Source organism: Triturus cristatus, chromosome 6, assembly GCF_964204655.1.
Source record: "Triturus cristatus chromosome 6, aTriCri1.1, whole genome shotgun sequence".
NCBI lineage: Eukaryota > Metazoa > Chordata > Amphibia > Caudata > Salamandridae > Triturus > Triturus cristatus.
Genome location: NC_140589.1, coordinates 378,453,150 through 378,473,914, shown reverse-complemented (window position 1 = coordinate 378,473,914; position 20,765 = coordinate 378,453,150). Strand labels below are relative to the sequence as shown.

At 47.7% G+C, this 20,765-nt stretch overlaps 1 protein-coding gene and 1 pseudogene across 2 annotated transcripts in view; one reads left to right on the top strand and one right to left on the bottom strand.

Annotated features, from left to right (window-relative positions):
- Nucleotides 1-20,765, top strand: part of TRAPPC12 (trafficking protein particle complex subunit 12) — an 820,049-nt gene that overhangs the window by 638,676 nt on the left and 160,608 nt on the right. The gene's annotated exons all lie outside the window — the stretch shown is intronic.
- LOC146817195 (large ribosomal subunit protein uL10 pseudogene) lies at nucleotides 350-1,174 on the bottom strand (annotated as a pseudogene).

Below are 20,765 nucleotides of genomic sequence, written 5' to 3'. Positions count from 1 at the left end.
GGAGCATCTTATCCACCGCCGGGCATAACCTCAATTAACCCCTTGTGTGCCCCGCCCTTTCCCCGCCCTGTGCCGGGCGTTGAATTAGCGGGCGGGGTTTATGACGAGATAGTCTCGTCATGGGCACAGCGCAACCGCAGCCCATGACGAGACCATCTCGTCATGGGCACTCAAGGGGTTAAGGCCTCATTAAATAGGCATGTAAAAAACCCCAGGGAAAAATAAATGACAGGAGGCGTGATGAAATTCTCTTAGTTAAGCGCAGGCCATGTTCTTTTTTTTTTTTTTTTTTCTCAAAGGAAAGAAGATCTTTATTTCTTTTACTGCAGAGGATAAGATTGGATACAGACTAGTTGAAAAGGCCAAATCCCATGTCATCGTCATACTCTTCAGATTCCTCTTTCTTCTCCTCCTTGGGAGCCGCTGCAGCAGCAGCAGCTGCGGAGGCCACAGCAACAGGAGCAGCAATCACAAAGGCGGAGAGGTCATCCAGGAAAGTCTTGACCTTATCTGCCAGAGGGAAACTGTAGTCCATCTCTACTGCCACAGCAAGGACTCGCTTGAACCCGTTAATGATGGAACGAGGCACAGAGGCAATTGTGGGGTACCCAATCTGCAGACAGACGCTGGCAACATTGCGGACACCCTCCAAAAAGCGGACATGCAGGGCCTCTTCTGTGATATCGAGAACCTCAGGGTTGTAGATGCTGCCGTCGTCGTACACCTGCTGGATTATCAGCCCGAAGGAGAACGGGGAAATGTTCAACATGTTGAGGAGCGTGGCTTCGCTGGCACCCACTTTGTCTCCAGTCTCGATAAGCTGTACATCACTTAAGATTTCAATGGTTCCTCTGGAGATCTTGGTGGTGATGCCCAAAGCCTGGAAGAACGAAATCTTCTCAGGACCTAGCCCAGTGTTCTGAGCTAGTACAGTCACATCACATGGGGCCGTCGCACCTGCACGAGTCGAAGCTGGCACCTTATTGACCAGAAGCATGTACCGAATTTCTGTCACATCTTCCTTGGTGAACACAAAGCCTACATTACCTCGAGTGTGAATGAGCAGCTTTTCCAGAGCAGGGTTGTTCTCCAAGGGCCCACGGATAGCCTTCCGGACATGCGGATCTGCTGCATTTGTTTTGACCCGATATTGTCTGCTCCCGCAATGAAGCATTTTGGGTAATCATCCAATAGTTGAATGATTTGGGTGAAGCAGTAGACTGCAGTACCTAAAATGGACTTGGGCCTTCTGTATAGAATTGAGATCTTGTGAGGAAATGTAGCTACCAAGGTGAGAGTACCTTGACCTTCTCAAGGAAGTAAAGAAGTCTGCTCCAACTGTGTCAGGCCTGCTCACTGATATACAAGGAGGATGTTGGGATGCAGGTCAGGAATGCCACAAGATGAAGCAATTGAATGAAAATAAAGTTGCTGAACACTTCTGGAGTGAAATGGTGGAAGACGTAACCCCATGAGCAGTAATTGTTTATTCAAAGTAAAATTGTCACTAGCTAGTACTAAGGACCTGATGAAGAACGCCTAAGTTCATTTTTTAACTGCAGTGGAAAAGAAAAAAGATAGCAAGTATGCCTTGCAAATGGATTGTTGAATAATCAACCAGACACAGTTTTATCTGACCAGAGTAACGTGCCATGAAGAAACTCATTTATAATACCATGAAATAATAATATATACTCCAGTGAAGGAGCCACAAGGCAGGGTCAAATAAAATCAGAGGACTTAGTTGTGACAACTTGTCACATTACATAACATGTTCACAGTTCGCCCATAGTACGGTAAAATTAAGACCCCAAAATGACAATCTCGTAGAGAGAGATCTATGTGACAATCCTCATCAAAATAGATCAAGTACAACAAAGAATATTACAGAGAAATATAGACTTTTGAAAAGCAATGAATAGAAACATTGTGAGCTGTCCCTGTGAGAAGAAGCAGCTCTAGAGAAATGTCAATAACGTCAAAGAACTGAAGCGAATAAGACGATAAAGGACTCCCTCATCGATAAAGGTTCCAACGTGGAAAGTCCATATGTTCTACTCAGTCATTCTTCATTCTGCTTTAAAGGATAATATTTCCTTTATATTGACTAACAAAATTAAATTGGAGCAAGTATCCTCAAGGCCAGCATTGAACAAATGCCATTTCCCTTAACCATATAGATGATCGGTACTATAACTTTGCCAACCCATGATTCAGGATACAGTGTGGTTTCTGTTCCTGTATTACAAGGGCCTCAAACACTATTTAAAGGATTTACAGTAAACAAATAATCCACATTTATAGCAGTGAAGACAACTTTATTTTTACTTAGTTGTGCTCAGGCATTCCCCAGTCAAAAAGGTCTTCCTGGTTGCGTGTAAGAAATCAAATAATTACTTGAGCGGACGACTTGCCCACCTCAAAGTGTATTCACAGCTCTTGTAAAAGTGAATCCTTAAAGTCACTAAATGGAGCTGAGCTCAACCCCCCAGTATCTATGGCACAGAGCAGACATGCTTAAATTAGGGCAATGCATAACGTATTTATGCAGTACCAAAACACTAATAAAGTTAAAAAGCAACACAATAAAAATCCAAATAGGGAAACTGGAGATATTCATTTTAAAAGTCGTAAGTGAAAATAGTACCAGAAAGCACTAGGTGCTAATGATAGTCTATGGTCCCAGTAGACTTGGACCTAGACGTAATTTGAGGCTGATCACAACAACCAGGTTTTAAAAATCTTTTTATTAGTCCTCATTCTCTGACAGATGAAATGATGTCTCAAGGTACTCGTTTCAATTGAATACAATTCTGCTGGATACCCACTAGGTCCTTATCTAGCCTGGGATTAGCCAACCAATCCGGGATTATTCATTGGACGATCCCTCCCTCCATTTCCAATACTCTTCCCATAGGTCTCTAACTTTTTTACTATTGGGACGACTTTCTCTGTCCAACTTGTAAACTTATCCACCAATGAGAACCATTCCTAAACAGTGGGAGGCATCTCCAATAGCCCTTTCATACAGGTTTCCCTTCTGGCAATGATCATCAAATTAAAAAAACGAAATGCCTCTGGCACGTTGACACACTAATTTCAAACTGGGGATCTGCTCCAAAAATGATCAAATAAAAATCCACACTCCGCACCAGAATCTGTGAGATAACACAGCTTACTGCCTTCCAATACCTCTGGAGGCCTGGGCAATTTACAAACATATGAATGTCATCAGTAGAGGCTTCTTGACACTTACGACAACTTAAAGCATCCTGGGTCACCCGGGCCAGCTAGTTTAGAGTCCAGTAGATCCTGTGCGAAGTGGAGAAGTGATTTCTTTTAAATGGTGTGGATCTTACTATTTTGCACTGAAAATTCAGTTATGCTTGCCATAATTTGATTTGATTTGATTTGATTTGTCTATTTCTAAAGCGCACGAATGCCCGGAGGTGTCTTGGCGCTATGAATTGTCCAGTTTCCGGTGCAGGTCTGAAGTTAGTGTAGTTTATGCAGTAAAAAGCCAAGTCTTGATTTTCTTTCTAAATATCTCCAGAGTTGGGCTGTTTTTTACATCAAATGGTAGTAAGTTCCATGTCCGTGCTGCGTGAACGAGGAAACTTCTTCCTCCCCAGTTTGTTCGTTTAAACTTGGGTATTGCTATCAGTTTTTTTTGACCAGATCTGAGAAGTCTTGAAGGTTCGTAATGTTTCAGGTGTGTTTTCAGGAAGTGAGGGCCTTTGCCCTGCAGGGCCTTGTAGGTTAAACACAGTGATTTGAACTTGACTCTTTTGGCCACAGGTAGCCAATGGAGTGTCTCAAATTTATGACTAATAGGCTGAAACTTTGGAATTTCCAGTATCAGTCGTGCCGCTGCATTCTGGAGTCGCTGCATTTTTTCCATGATTTTTACTCTGGCTCCAGCATATAATGCGTTACCGTAGTCCAATCGAGACAGTGCAAGGGCTGTCACTACCGTTCTGCGTGTGTCTTGAGGCAGATAGGGGAGTATTTTTCTTATCATTTTTAATATCAGCCAGAAAGACGAGGCTAGTTTGTTTACTTGGGCTTCATATGTTAATTTGGTGTCAATCATGAATCAAAAGTTTTTAGCTTTCTCTGAGGGTTCTGGTCTGGTTCCCAGGTCAGGATACCACCACTCTGAGGACCAGATATCAGCATTACCTCCCAGAATCAGTACCTCACTCTTTTCTCCATTGAGTTTGAGGCAATTTTGTTGCATCCATTGACTAACTTTTAGCATGCATAGTTGGAATTTCTTGGCTGTTACTTTATTGTCTTTGCTTATGGAAATTACAATTTGTGTATCGTCAGCGTAGGATATTGGTGTAAAGCCATTTTCTCTTATTACTTCGGCAAGGGGGGCCACATATAAATTAAAAAGTGTTGGGCTCAATGAAGAGCCCTGTGGAACACCGCATGGTACTTTAAAGGAGTCTGACTTTGCTTCTCCTAATTCAACTGTGAATTTTCTGTCCTTGAGGTAGGATACGATGAGACTGCACGCGTGGTCGCTGGCTCCGGCTTCTCTAATGCGTTTTATTAGTATCTCGTGGCTGACCGTGTCGAAGGCCGCCAAGAGATCCAATAGCACCAAGGCGGCCTTTTCCCCCTTGTCTAGTATACTTCTAAGTTCCTCGGTGGCCGTGAGGAGGGCTGTTTCTGTTCCGTGCCCTTCCCGGAATCCGAATTGAGAGTGGTCAAGCCAGTTGTTGTCCAGTAGGTACCTTGAGAACTGTTTATTCAGCAGTTTCTCCAGCACTTTTGCGGCGAAAGGAATCCTAGCTATGGGTCTGTAATTGCTGTGGACTTCACTGTCCAGATGAGGTTTTTTCAGTAATGGCCTGATTGAAATGGTTTTCCAGTCATTTGGAAATATACTGGTGTTCAGAATTACTTCAAACAGTTTTTGAAGTGCTGGTCCTATTTGTTCTGAACATATTTGCATTATCTTTGGTGGACATGGGTCTAAGGGACTGCCTGAGTTGGTTGTCGTTATTTCCTTAATTATTTGTTCCACTGTCGGTAAGGACCAGTAAAATGATGGGGTGCCGCTAGGTTGGTTGTCTAGTTTTGTGTTATTTGTGGGGTTTTGGGTTATATGGTCTATCTGATTGTTTTTAAATAGTTCATATACTGAAGACACTTTATTTACGAAGAATTGGCCTAAAGTATTGCAGAAGTCAGATGATATATCCTCTGGATTATTATTTTCAATTTTGGCAAGTTTTTTGACTACTGCGAACAGATCTTTACTCGAGTTCTTGGATTCATTTATTTTGTATACAAAGAATTTGCTTTTTTCTGCGATTATCATATTTTTATAGGTGGCCAATTCATTTTTATAGTCTACCTTTAATTTGGGGTCATATTGCGATCTCCATAGATTACTATATTCTGGTGTACACAGTTGCTCCTTCTATGCATGCTGCAGTATCGCCTTTTTTTTGCTCCTTGGCATTCACCAGCTCCCAGTATCAGGCTGCCCCTCCTTTAGGGAGGGGATTCGGATCCTGCAACCTCTCCTCATACTCCCATTGTTCTGTCTCTTCCCAGCATTGACTCTGCCACCACGATTTCAGATGCCTTTATTTAAAGTCAGATATCTCAGCCTCCTTGAGTGTTCTGATTGCATACAACAATATAATGTGAGAACCATCTCGCAGCTGCGCTCGCCTCTCTACTCCAGCCCTAATTAATGGCAGGCTAAGATTATCTTGTAAAGGTGCAGGTGTTCCTGACGATTTCCAAATGGGTGCAAAATCTGAATAGTAATCAATTTCCCTCCTTATCTTACACCACCCTATTAAGGAAGTCCTTAAAACCTTCAGCCTTCCTTTTTAGAAAAATTTCGGGTGACCACATCTATATAAAAGCCTTGCTTTCCTAAGTTCCCAAATAAGCCGCTATATAGTTTCCCCCTCCATGAGTCATCCTCATCTGCCAATAACAATCGAATGTTCTTAAAAATGAAATGCATAGTAATATAACTTATATCTCAGAACGCTAATCCTCCCTTCTCCATTGTCCTTAATTTCTTCCAAACCAGTCTAAGATTCTTCGAAGACCAAATAAAAGATATTAACGTCCCCTGGATCTTATCTAGCAGATCCCTTGCAAAACAAAAGAAGGATTCTATCAAAAAGGAACAACAGTTTAGGCATAATAACCATCTTCATGAGATTGACCGTACCGTATATCGTTAAGTATAGATGATCCCATTTATTTAATTGAACATCTATCTTCCTAGAGGTCCTGGGCAGGTAAACTTTAGGAATTTCCTCCAAAGTGGAGACCACCTAGATTCCTAAATATCTAACCTTTGGACGTGCCTGAGGGGGTTTCGGATAAAAATTCTAGGTCATATCTGTTTTTTATTTATTGATAGCATATTCCGGAATAGCTCCAAAAGTTTCTGCTAACTGTATAGTGTGTGGGAGAGTCTTGTTTAAATAATTTTATAGGGGGTGTGGCCAACCATCATGGCCGCTCGGACGTGAATCCGGTCGGCTCCGTCCCAGGCCCCGTAGATGTAGTTAAAGCGGCGCACAAAACTACGCCAAGACTGGATCGAGGCGTCACGCTGGGTGGGGTGACCACTGGAGTGTTGTTTCGAGTCCCTGATGGGTCCCGAGTAGCCGCAGCAGCAGGATTGATGCGGTGAGGCCTGCGCACCGACAAGAATCCTAAAATAACGGACGCTGCCGGCTTGCACACTCGGGCACTGTAGACGCGCCCCGTATCACACAGGAGAAGTTGAGCGGTCAACAGAGGGACACCGGAAAGCAGAAGGCAGCTTTCCCTGGGACGATAAAAGAGAGCAGTGCTGTGCACGGGAGCTCCGTGAGTGGAGCAGGGCTCCCTGTTCAAGGCGGCCCATCTTCCTGGGGGGCGTGGTTGAAGAGTGGAACGCTCGACAATTTCTCAGACAGCAGTTGGTGAGTGGGGAGGCACCTGGGCCCCCTCCAATGGTGGTGGTTGCTCTACTATAGCAAAGGAGTGGGTGGTGGGATCCCGGTTGTCGGCTCCCCACGGGGCTGTGCCTGACCCTAAGATGGCACTGGCGGGGAAGCAGGAAGAAGGCCCAGCATTCAGGAGACTGACAGGCATGGGGAAAGGCCCCCAAATCAGTTGGGCCGGAACAAAATGAGGTTTCGGGCATTAGATATTTCATCAACTTTGGAAGGGGAGCTCATATGAGAGGGTGAGTACTGTAGGTGCCTTGGAGCGTCTGGGATGCCACCGGGGCCCTTACTGACGCTACTGGTGGGCGCAACGAAGCGGATCACAGGCTCCTTGCTTACAGAGCTCCATTCCAGGCACGTTCTAGACAGACAGACGGGAGGGTGGCCCAGAGCAGACCGGATGTCCTGCCCCCATATGCCACCAAAGAAGGCTCTCCGCAACAAAGTCTACAGTTACTTTGCCCCAACCGGGGCAGGGGCAAAAAAGGAAGGGGAAGTGCAGGCCAGAAGCAGCATGGCATTCACATGGGAGGACTTACTGGCGTCACTAAGAGACTTCTGAAAGGAGCTAAGGGAAGACATCAAAGCTGACATTGATGCCTCCTTTGACACTTTCAGAGCCGAAATGAGAGTGAAGCTGGTGGCCCAACAGGCCGATGTGGATTCAGTGGGGATGCGTGCATTGGACCTGGAAACCAAATGTCAGGCACTAGCTAAACGTATGAATCCCTTGGAGGAGAGCACTGCAGACCTACGTGGCCAGCTACGGGCCCGGTGCTCAAATGCGAAGACCTGGAAAATCGCTCCAGAAGGGACAATATAAGGGTCAGGGGCCTTGTAGAGGGCTGCGAGGGTCCAGATTTGGAGACATTCATGGGGGGCCTCTTCTCCTGGTGCTAGGAGAGGGAGGCCCATTAGTCCAGCTGGAGAGAGTCCATAGAGTCGGTCCGAGGCTTCAAGGAGACAACAGGAGGCCTAGAGATATTCTGACTAAATTCTGCTCCTTAAAGGTGAAAGAAATAGTCCTCCAGAAAGCGAGAAACACAGACAAGGTAGTGTTCCAGAATACGTCATGCTCACTCTTCCAGGATGTGGCCCAGGTCAAACTGGCCTGACGACAACAGTTCCGTCCGATCACAGAAGCCTTAAGAGAACGTCAAATAAATTACCGATGGACCTACCCCTTTGGCATTGCCTTCTTACTAGACAATAAGCACCTCGACTGCACAGAGCTGGAGGAGGTGGCGGACCTCACAGGGCTCATAATCCCCCCCCCCCCCCCCCCCCTCCGAGACGCGCGGCAACCTCGGGGGGGGGGGGGAACAATCGAATGAACAACGCGGCTGAGGTCCCTGGTTGATGACCGGACAAGGTGGAAAGAGATCAACGGAATGAATGTGAGGGAGTCTTTGGATGTTTCTTACCTCAACTCAACCTCGCCCAGCGAAAAAGTCCCCACCAGCGATATGGCGAGGGGGTTTGGGAGGGGAGAGACATTTGCAAGAGGTCCCTCTTCTGATGCATCAAGTACCGTGACTTTTTCTGAGAAATTTCAGTCATCGCCATCTACCTAGTATTGGTTATAATGTGTGTTCAGTTGGATGTTAAACAAGTGATAGGACTTAAACGCCTTAGAAGGCATGCAATGGGGGCTTTGGGAGCGGAGTGGGCTCGTCCCTGGAGTTATTCATAGTGAGGTTCTCCTCTGAGACGGGGAACCACACAACTCAAAGTTATTGTTTGTTTTTGTTTTGTAAGTTATGTATCTTTGTAATCCAAATTATACTTGATGATTTTAGGTCAGTCGAGGGGGGTAGGGGAGGGGGGGAGGTGGCACCGGGGGAGTGTGGACGAAGGGCTTCTCTAAGCAGAGACTATGTCCACTCTTTGATGAATGGCAGTTAACTGCATGACATGGAATGTGGGGGGTCTCAATTCCCCTAACAAGAGACAGCGGTTATGGAAATTCCTAGTGGACCACAACAGTCCTGCAGGAAAGCCATCTTCAAATGAGCGAAGAGCATCGCCTGAAGGATAAAGCCTACCCACTAATTTTTCGTTCTTCAAGCACTTCCTAACAAAATGAGGTGGCCCTTCTCTTTCACACATCGTTACCGTTCCAGCCCCAAGCCACTAAATCTGACAAAACAGGGAGATTCTTGTTGGTTAGGGGGGATCTATGGGGAGACCATGTACATTCATCACAGTCTATGCACCCAACTCAGATCAATTGGACTTCCTATGCGCCTTTCTCTCAACACTGGAGGGCTTTGCTGTGGGAGATATAATCCTTTTGGGCGATTTTAATCTGATATGGGACTCTACACTTGATACAATGCATCCACAGAGTTCTTAAGGGGGGTCTTCAGTAAGGCTCTTAAAGCGGCCATCCCACGATTGGGGCTGGTGGATGCGTGGAGGGACTTCAATCCCATGACACGCGACTACTCCTATTTTTCGCATTCCCATAGAATCTGTTCTAGAATGGATCATATTTTCATCAGTCAATCACTCCTCTACACAGTCGCGGGGACCCATTTTTACCCAATATGCCTTTCAGACCATGCCCCCTTTGAACACATTTTCGACTGGCCATCCCCGCGTTCGAAGCACGCTAGATGGAACTTCCCTTCTTTTCTCTGCAGGAACAGACTCCTTAGGGATAATATGCGGTAAGCAATCAGACTATTTTGAGATGAATGACCCCACACTCACCTCTCAAGCAAATAATTGGGATGCCTTTTAGGGTGTTATAACGGGCAAATGTATTGCGTTGGCTACCACTCTCAAAATTCACTAGAGAGAGGAGCAGCTCCTTCTAGAGTGAGAATTTTAGAAGGCCAAAAAATCACACAAGGGGAGCCCATCAGTCCAACCTCTGCGGTCAGTCACTTCATTGAGGGGGAAGTTACAGGCTATATACACTAACGGGGCTGAAAAGTCGACCCTATGCCCACAAGCCCTGGGGTACGAAGGAGGATACAAAATAGGCACACTGTTGGCGCATCAACTCAGGGCAAAACAGGAAAGAGAGTCTAGCACATAATAGATGACGCTGGTGTCTCCCATTTTAGTGATGAGGGGAAAGCCAATGCCTTCGGGGAGTTTTCGCACCCTTTACTCTGTGGAGTCGCTGGTGCCTAAAGATCAGACTGGGTACCAAGAGGCCCTTGACCTCCCGCAGGTCGCACCAATGACGAATGAGGAGCTCAGTAAACCCATTTCGAGTGAGGAGGTTCAGAATGCGATTGAGGCTCTCAAATTGCAAAAAGCACCGGGCCCCGATGGGCTAAACGCTCACTTCTATCATACATTTGCTATGGAGCTGACCCCTCCCCTGGTGAACCTCTTTAATGATATAGCGACCACGCAACGGGTAACACCCACCATGGGGGAGGCGCTTGTCACCATAATTCCTTAATTGGAGGAGGACCCTTAAGCGTGTTCTTCTTATTGGCCAATAGCGCTCTTAAATCTGGCTGCCAAACTGTACTCTAAAATACTGGCCAGCCGCTTAGAAATTTATTAAGGGGGCGACAGATCCATGATAATCTGCTAAGAATCATACATATCATGGAAAAAGTAGAGCAGAAACGCATCCCGGTAGCCCTCCTCTCACTGGACTCGGAGAAGGCATTTGACCGCATCGACTGGTCCTTCTTGCTCTGATCGTTGAGCTGCTTCGGGTTCAGTGAGACGTTTATAGAGATGGTGAGGGCTAACTACCACTCCCTCAGATCCCGAGTTTTGGTAAATGGAGTAGCCTCGGCCCACTTGCGTCTCTCGCGGGGAACGCGGCAAGGGTGTTCCCTTTTCCCTTTTGCCCTGTGCATAGAGCCTTTAGCTGGCTGGATAAGAGCGAACTCTGACATACGAGGTGTGAAATTTGGCACAGATGAGCACAAAATCTCCCTTTTTATGGATGATGTTCTTCTGCCCATCTCCGAGCCCCTGACCTCCCTACCGGCAATCCAGGCCGAGCTTACTCTTTTCGAAAAAGCTGCAAGATTTAAAGTCAACCTAGCTAAATCCTATTTACTCAACCTGAAATGATCCCGGAAGGTTTGGGGGGGTTGAAGGAGTCCTCTCCCTCCCACTGCACAGGTAAAAAAATAACATACCTGGGTATCAAGCTTAACCACAATGTAGCGGATCTTTACGAAGCGAATTTCCCGCCCCTGTTGCGACAGCTTAAAGACGATTTTAGCAGATGGGGATCCACATTTACCTCTTGGATAGTGTTAGGTATTGCAGGAATCACGGGACTATTCAAGCATTGTAAACTGATGTTCGAGGCATATGAGCTGCAGATTACACACTTTTGCATAGATCGCCATCTGGTGTTGGGCCCGGATGTTTGAAGTTTGTTTTTCCTCTTGGAAAGTCTTTGGAAGTCACGAGGTCGGTGACTCCTCCTTTGGATGGTATTGCGCATGGGCTTCGGCTCCATCCTCAGATTGTTTTTTTCCACCATCGGGCTCGGATGTAATCTTCGCGTTCCAGTTCGACGATCGACGCGCAATCCTCACCCAATTCACGATATTGTTTAGATCGCGATCTCTTCAATCAACGCGCCTTCTCATCGGCACAAACCTTCGGTTCCAGTCGTCGATGGTGGCCTTCGGGCCTACCCAAGCTCCGGTCCCGGCTCATGGAAAGAACTCCATTTAAAAAGTGCCCTCGATGTGGGTCCAAATTTCCCCACACCGATCTTCATGAGGTATGCAACCTCTGCCTCTCCCCTGAACACGAGGCTCGAGACTGTCCGGCCTGTAAGTCTTTCCGATCTAAAAAGACTATTCGGGACCGAAGGAACATGGCACACTCCTCGACGTCCATTCCAGTCGACATCTTCGGCGACGACATCGACGATCTGGAACATCATCGCACCGAAGAGGACCTCGTCAGCGCCTCAGAGGCCGACGAGTCAGATGTGGAAGACATCACTCCGGCGCAGAGGGTCGTGAGTACCAATCTATTCCCCCCCCACACCCGCGCCGACACCCAAAAAGGCTTCGGTCACGCCTTCGCCTCCGGGCCTTAGCAAGACCAGAGACACTGCTTCACACACCCCACCTTCGGGCCCGGTGAAGAAGCCAAGTAAGCCTTCCGGTGGCTCGGGCTCGAGCCAGCCTACCAGCGGTGCCGAGAAACACACTTCGGCACCGAAAAAGAAACCGGCCTCCACCTCGACACCGAGCTCCGCACCGAAGCCCTCGGGGTCGAAATCCAGCTCTTCGGTACCGACGCCATCTTCGGTACCGACCAAACCACACAAGGCCACCGGCACCGACACTACCAAGCCGAAGCCCATCTCGGCGCCGACCAAGAGACCGGAGGGTCCCAAGCCGGGTTCTAAGCAACAAACCGGCACAGAAAAACCTAAAAAGACATCGGCCCCGACGCCTTCGGCGCCGACGGACCAAATAACCTCACCAGAACTATTTACACTGGATCCCTTGCAAAAAACTCTCACCAAGGATCCAAAAACTGGACATTTGACACTCTCTACCAAAAAGAGACACTTGGAGAAGCCTGCTCCGCCTCCACCTCCAAAGAGGAAAGATTCTGCTACCTCTCCGTTCAGAATACCTTCCCCTCCCCCTCCACCTCCTCCTCCTTCCCCACCTCCACACCCTCCGCCCTCTCCACCCCCGCCTCATCGTTCTCCGACCCCGTCTCCAGACGATGATGATCAGGGGGACCCATATCATGATATAGGGGATGGGCCACAGGACCCCACCCCTACAGGATCCCCAGACCCATGGGACGATTACAATATTCCAGATATCCTCAACGTCCCACAAGGCGATCTTTACCCCAGCAGAAGTTTTTAAGGACCCAGTTAGAGCCAGGGTCATTAACCCACGTATTGAAAAAAAAATACAAACCTGCTCCCTCAGATCCCTCCTACATCAGAGGACCAGCTCCACTATATTCTTTAGTAGGATCTACCGCACGTAAAAGGGCAAATTCACAAGCGTCAGGTGATGCACCACCACCTGACAAAGAATCAAAACTACTAGATGCATCAGGCAAACGCACAGCATCCCAGGCAGCCAACATATGGCGTATAGCAAACACTCAGGCACTACTGGCCAGATATGACAGGGCTCATTACGACGAGCTAGAAAGCATAATGCACCATCTCCCTGAAAAATATAAAGCTAGGGCCAACGAGTTAATTCAAGAGGGTAAAACAATCACGAATACCTCCATACGTTGTGCCCTAGATGCAGCAGACACAGCCTCCAGGGCCATCAACACCAGCGTCCTTCTCCGTCGCCATGCTTGGCTAAGGGTATCTGGTTTTAAACCAGAAGTACAAGCCTCCATCCTTAACCATCCCTTTGACCAGGAACATCTATTTGGGCCAAAGGTGGATGAGGCCTTAGAACAAATGAAAAAAGACACGGATACCGCAAAATCCATGGGGGCCTTACAGTCTCACCCGCCCAGACGCTCCTTTCGCCGCTCCTCCTTTCGGAGTACATCCAGAGGCTACTCCTCAGACACAGCGTCCACATCATACAAATCCCCTACTCAGACCACCTTTACAAAAGGTTACCAAAGAGGCGGCTACAGGGGTAACAATAACAAGGGCAGAGGCAAAACAAAAAACGCCCGTTCTGCCACACCTCCTACCCAATGACTTCCCCCCCGCTCCCCAAGACCATTCCACTCCGGTCGGGGGCAGACTCCAAAATTTCCTTCATGTCTGGGTGACCATCACCTCAGACAAATTGGTGACCCAAATAATTTGGTCAGGCTACTGCCTAGAACTAACATCTACCCCCACAAACATTCCACCCAGGCAATGCCCAATGTCACAAGAGCATTAAAAATTACTAAAGCAGGAGGTAATCTCCCTCCTACAAAAACAGGCAATAGAACACGTTCCTGTCTATCAACAAAATATGGGGGTCTACTCCCTATATTTTCTCATACCAAAAAGGGACGAGACTCTACGACCTATTCTAGATCTCCGGCCCCTAAACACATACATACATTCAGACCATTTTCATATGGTAACGCTTCAGCAGGTACTTCCGCTCCTCTCCCAAAACGACTTCCTCACCACTCTGGACTTGAAAGACGCATACTTCCACATTCCAGTGAACCATGCTCACAGAAAGTACCTCAGATTTGTAGTGGATGGACAGCACTACCAATTCAAAGTGCTCCCGTTCGGAGTTACAACAGCACCACGGGTATTCACCAAGTGCCTGGCAGTGGTGGCGGCACACTTGAGAAGACAGCACATTCACTTCTTCCCATACCTAGACGATTGGCTGATAAAAGCCACTTCATACAATCAGTGTGTACAATACACCTCCACCACAATCGAAATACTTCACCAATGAGGCTTCACGGTGAACCACTAAAAGTCCCAGCTACAACCATCCCACATAAAACAATACCTCGGTGCCACCATAGACACCTCAAAAGCGATAGCCTACCCCAAGGATTGCCAGGATTGCAAGCATTCAGGCTTTACGACAAAAATTCATACCTCAACACTCCCTTCCAGCAAGAGTGTTCATGCAACTAATAGGGATGATGGCCTCTTGCATTTTCATAGTGCCCCACGTAAGACTCCAGATGCGTCCCCTCTAAGAGTGCTTAGCGCACCAGTGGAACCAGGCCCAAGGTCAACTGACAGATCTGGTGTTGGTAGACTGTCGCACCCATTAATCACTGCAGTGGTGGAACACCACAAACCTTTCCAAAGGTCGACCGTTCCTGGACCCGGTTCCCCAGATAATACTAACAACGGACGCATCGCTCTCCGGCTGGGGAGCTCACCTATTACATCTCACCGTGCAGGGTACATGGACGCCTCAACAAAAGCTACTCCATATCAACCATCTGGAGTTACTAGCAATCTTCTTAGCCCTAAAATCATTTCAAACACAGATTTCAGGCAAGGCAGTCCTCATTCGCACAGACAACATGACGGCCATGTATTAAATACAAAAACAAGGCGGCACACACTCTCCACAGCTCTCTCAATTAGCACAGAGCATATGGAGATGGGCAATTCCCCACAAAATCTTTCTCCTAGCTCGACATGTCCCAGGAGTCCAAAACACCGTGGCAGATCTGCTCAGCAAAGCAAAACCAAAGGGAATGATGGATGGAGTGTTGAACATTGCAAGCACTCACCCCCAGTCAACTGATCTGGGTTTAATCCATCACCGTTCTTTAGCCCACTCTGCCACCCCAGTTCAGACATGGCCATATGCAAATCAGTCTGGCCCTGTGCCTCATGGGAACAGTCCAGCCCGAACGGCCAAGCCATGGCTTCCCTGGACCGGAAACAAGCTTCCTAGGACCGGTTTCTGGCATCTCAGCCGTCTTCAGCCAGGCTTGCTTGAATCCAGTGGCAAAGTGAGCAAGGGACTCACGTCTGAGCATACCCTGCCAACTTATGGCGAACAAAGCAAAACCAAAGGGAATGATGGACGGAGTGTTGAACATTGCAAGCACTCACCCCCAGTCAACTGATCTGGGTTTAATCCATCACCGTTCTTTAGCCCACTCTGCCACCCCAGTCTCATCCGCCCAGACGCTCCTTTCGCCGCTCCTCCTTTCGGAGTACATCCAGAGGCTACTCCTCAGACACAGCGTCCACATCATACAAATCCCCTACTCAGACCACCTTTACAAAAGGTTACCAAAGAGGCGGCTACAGGGGTAACAATAACAAGGGCAGAGGCAAAACAAACAACGCCCGTTCTGCCACACCTCCTACCCAATGACTTCCCCCCCGCTCCCACCAGACCATTCCACTCCGGTCGGGGGCAGACTCCAAAATTTCCTTCATGTCTGGGCAACCATCACCTCAGACAAATGGGTGACCCAAATAATTCGGTTAGGCTACTGCCTAGAACTAACATCTACCCCCACAAACATTCCACCCAGGCAACGCCCAATGTCACAAGAACATTTAAAATGACTAAAGCAGGAGGTAATCTCCCTCCTACAAAAACAGGCAATAGAACACGCTCCTGTCAATCAACAAAATATGGGGGTCTACTCCCTATATTTTCTCATACCAAAAAGGGACGAGACTCTACGACCTATTCTAGATCTCCGGCCCCTAAACACATACATACACTCAGACCATTTTCATATGGTAACGCTTCAGCAGGTACTTCCGCTCCTCTCCCAAAACGACTTCCTCACCACTCTGGACTTGAAAGACGCATACTTCCACATTCCAGTGCACCATGCTCACAGAAAGTACCTCAGATTTGTAGTGGACGGACAACACTACCAATTCAAAGTGCTCCCGTTCGGAGTCACAACAGCACCACGGGTATTCACCAAGTGCCTGGCAGTGGTGGCGGCACACTTGAGAAGACAGCACATTCACGTCTTCCCATACCTAGACGATTGGCTGATAAAAGCCACTTCATACAATCAGTGTGTTCAACACACCTCCACCACAATCGAAATACTTCACCAACTAGGCTTCACGGTGAACCACTAAAAGTCCCAGCTACAACCATCCCACATAAAACAATACCTCGGTGCCACCATAGACACCTCAAAAGCGATAGCCTACCCCAAGGATTGCCAGGATTGCAAGCATTCAGGCTTTACGACAAAAATTCATACCTCAACACTCCCTTCCATCACGAGTGTTCATGCAACTAATAGGGATGATGGCCTCTTGCATTTTCATAGTGCCCCACGCAAGACTCCAGATGCGTCCCCTCCAAGAGTGCTTAGCGCACCAGTGGAACCGGGCCCAAGGTCAATTGACAGATCTGGTGTTGGTAGACGGTCGCACCCATCGCTCTCTGCAGTGGTGGAACACCACAAACCTTTCCAAAGGTCGACCGTTCCTGGACCCGGTTCCCCAGATAATACTAACAACGGACGCATCGCTCTCCGGCTGGGGAGCTCACCTATTACATCTCACCGTGCAGGGCACATAGACGCCTCAACAAAATCTACTCCATATCAACCATCTGGAGTTACTAGCAATCTTTTTAGCCCTAAAATCTTTTCAAACACAGATTTCAGCCAAGGCAGTCCTCATTCGCACAGACAACATGACGACCATGTATTATATACAAAAATAAGGTGGCACACACTCTCCACAGCTTTCTCAATTAGCACAGAGCATATGGAGATGGGCAATTCCCCACAAAATCTTTATCAAACCACTGCAACAGATACCGGTGGTCGCCGCTAAGGTTGGGAACTGCTATATAGTCTATGCAAAAGTGTGTAATCTGCAGCTCATATGCCTCGAACGGAATATGCTACTTACCAGTATGCATCTGTTCTTGGCATGTAGAGCTGCAGATCTACACACGCCCACCCGCCTCCCCCGCTACCTGTATCTGTTCCAGTTTATCTTATTTAGATACACACATGGGTTTCTTCACTGTTATTAATACGCTCCATCTTTCCCTGCTGGCGAAAAACAATCGGGGGATGGAGCCGAAGCCCATGCGCAATACCATCCAGAGGAGGTGTCGCAGACCTCGTGACTTCCAAAGACTTTCCAAGAGGAAAATCAAACTGCAAACATCCGGGCCCAACACCAGATGTCGATCTATGCAAAAGTGTGTAGATCTGCAGCTCTACATGCCAAGAACAGATGCATACTGGTAAGTAGCATATTCCTTATTGTTGCTTCACATCAGGCTACATAAGCAAAAGTGTCCCGTTTCTTCTTGGGGAATGTCTCTTCTCCTTAAAGCATAGACTTTCTCCACCGGATTCCCGTCGGCCCAGTCAGGAGGGGGAGACACCAAAAAACAAAAAAAGAGAGAGAAAAAAACAAAGATCAGCACGATGCGCCAAGGCTCAGATGAGGGAGAAGGAGTGGGGGAGATAGTACACCCGTTTTACACATTTGAAGGGGTGCATAGGAGTGAGAGACTGCCAGCGTAAGTCAAGAGAAGCACACACACTGTCGCTCTAATGAGCTCCTGAGGGGTTTCCCTTCTCAGTACCCCAGGACGTTACTCCCACCCGCCTCTCGCTCCCCAGGAATCGTGCACGCACCTGTGCGAGCCGCGTTCCTCCGGGAACCCGGCTGGGCGACTCGCGGGGTCGTTGGCCTCCTGGCACTCCTTCGCGGGGGTCACCATCGGAATCCTGTTTCGCCAGGTCGCCCTTGCTCTTCGTCCGTCTTCGGAGTTGCCACACACTTTCTCCAGTCTCCGACTTAGCATTTCCTCTTTCCCCGTTGAACGCTGCCGTGTCATCTCTTCCGGGTTCCTCTTCCTCCTCCGGCTTAACGAGTTCCCACTTCCAAGGGGCGTGGCTTGGTCGTCCGTCGGCCTCTTACCTTTGTGGTTTAAAGGGCCCGTAGCGCCTATCTTCAGGATTGTCCCAGGTCTACTTTACATCGTATAGTTAGGGCTGGAAAGGAAACAAAGTTGGGGGTCAGTGAGGCAGTCTCTTCTTCCTCCTTAGGGTCAGGGTCAACGGGAGCCAGAGCCTGACAGATAGGTAGGATTAATGCCATAAAGATGAACGCTCTCCCCAGGTTACTTTATCTTTTCCAGGACCTGCCAATTCCAGTTAAAAAGGAGCTGTTTGTGGAACTGAAAAAGATGACTATTAAATGTATCTGGCAGGGACAGAGGGCTCACTTATCCCACTGTCTCTTAATTAAGTCACGTAGGGAAGGGGGGGGGGCTAGCGCTGCCAGACTTCCTGGGGTACTACAGGGCTGCCCAGCTACGGGTGTTAACTGAATGGTCTCTTAGAGCCTCTGAGAAACATTGGCTCCATATGGATCGGCAGATAATTGGCAGAACTATTTGGGACCTCCTGTGGAAACAGAAGAAAGATAGGCCGCTTAATGCCTACCTTAGTACTCTCACGGCCACCACTCTTTGGGTTTGGGACGACCTCACCAAAACACTACTGCTGGCGACCTTTCCTTCCCCCTTCACCCCCATCCACTTCAACCCCGATTTCCCCCCAGCCCTCCAGGAGGGACCCTTTGATGGGTGGAAAACAGGCGGCTGCCTAATGATCTCTGATCTATATGAAAAGGGCGAACTACTCACTTTTGGGGAATGTGCTAGGCAGTTTGCGTTACCCCCTACTAAAAAGGACCGCTATCTGCAGCTTAAACATTGGGTGCAGCAACCTCAGGTGCGGCTGGCCGCAATCAGAGATCTGCCCCCAATTGTGAAATTTGCACAATCTGGTACTACAACTAAGGGATGCAGCTCCTTCCTCTAATCCCTCATTCGGGCAACCAGTCCGCAGTCCACCCCAAGACATCGTAAGTTCTGGGATACGACTCTCTCCAACCCCATAGACGAAAAGCATTGGGACCCTCTATATAAGGATATTGCCAAAAATAACCGCTCTATGTATCTAAGGGAAGCTCATTATGAAGTCATGTATGATTGGTATCCCTACCCCAGGAAACTACACAAAATCTTCCCTAAATCCTCAGATAGATGTTGGAGAGGATTTGGTTTGCTCGGAGACTTCCGCCACATCTGATGGGATTGCCCCTCTATACAACTGTTTTGGAAGGAGATTTTATCCCAAATTAAATCGATTCTGGGCTACCCAATTCCAGTCACCATGGCCCACACCCTTTTGGGGATACGGGATCCTAACCTGATATATCAAACGCAAGGTGATCGGGCCGTTATTTGGCTCTGCTTGGGTGCTGCAAAAATGGCAGTAGCCGCAGTCTGGAAGAAGCCCCCTCCCTCACGCAATGGCATGCAAGGTTATGGCGGGCACTATCCCTGGAACGAATGACTGATGTGATGGATGACACAAAGAAGGGGTTTGACTGTATCTGGTCCCCATTAGTGAAATACTTATCTGAGGGGCTGCCCCTGTTTGCGTATGGCCCCAGAATAAGAGCCCTCCATCTTTTTCACATATGATAGACCAGGAATCTTCCCCTTTGCACCGGGCAGTGTGACTTCCTCGGGCCCGCCTGGTTCCTACTGATCACCCCCCAGATTCGGCCAGAACTATAATACAATCACCTGGATACAATTGTTTTGTTCATGTCTTACTTTATTCTGAAGTTTTTTTATTTGTTTCGGGTGCATAAGCGCTTTCCGTAATCTTGTCCCGAAATACTGCGATGTCTAGCTGTAGAGTTATGTACTATCAGGATGAACATAGTAGGGACACAAGTGGAAAATGCAGGGTATTCTGAGAACTTGTGAACAAGCTGTGTTTCCTTTATGATATCTGTCACTCTTGGCCTGTAAATGAGCTCGATGCAACTATTTTTTTCTTTCTCTGTTGATGTTTAAAAGTCAATAAAAAGATTTTGAAATAAGTAATTTGTATATTTAATGATATCGTCAGCGTACAGAGCGTTTTTATTTCCCTTACCTCAGCCTTTAAACTGAGCTACGTCCTCATCATCCCGAAATAGCTGTACTAATGGTTCACTGCAGATATCAACAAGCATTTGCAATGCAATAGGTCTCCCATTTGGGAGATTTTGAGCTATTGGCACTGTAAATGATAATGCCTTTTATTTATGTGTTTTGAAAACCTGCAAGCGGTGTGTAAACACGCAGATTATACTTTTAAGTTGTGGTTTATGAGAAGCAAGGCAGGCAGTAACTGTGCCTCTTTTACAGCCAGTCTTGCTTCTCGTAAGCAATGACTAGAAGTACAAAGAGCGTGTTTATGCACTGCTTGCAGGTTTACTAAACTTTTCAATAAAATGCATTGTCATTTTGCTCTCCATGCCACTAGAGTCAAGCTATCCTGGCTGATTTTGGGTGAAACCCTGAAACCAGTCCTAGGATGCTT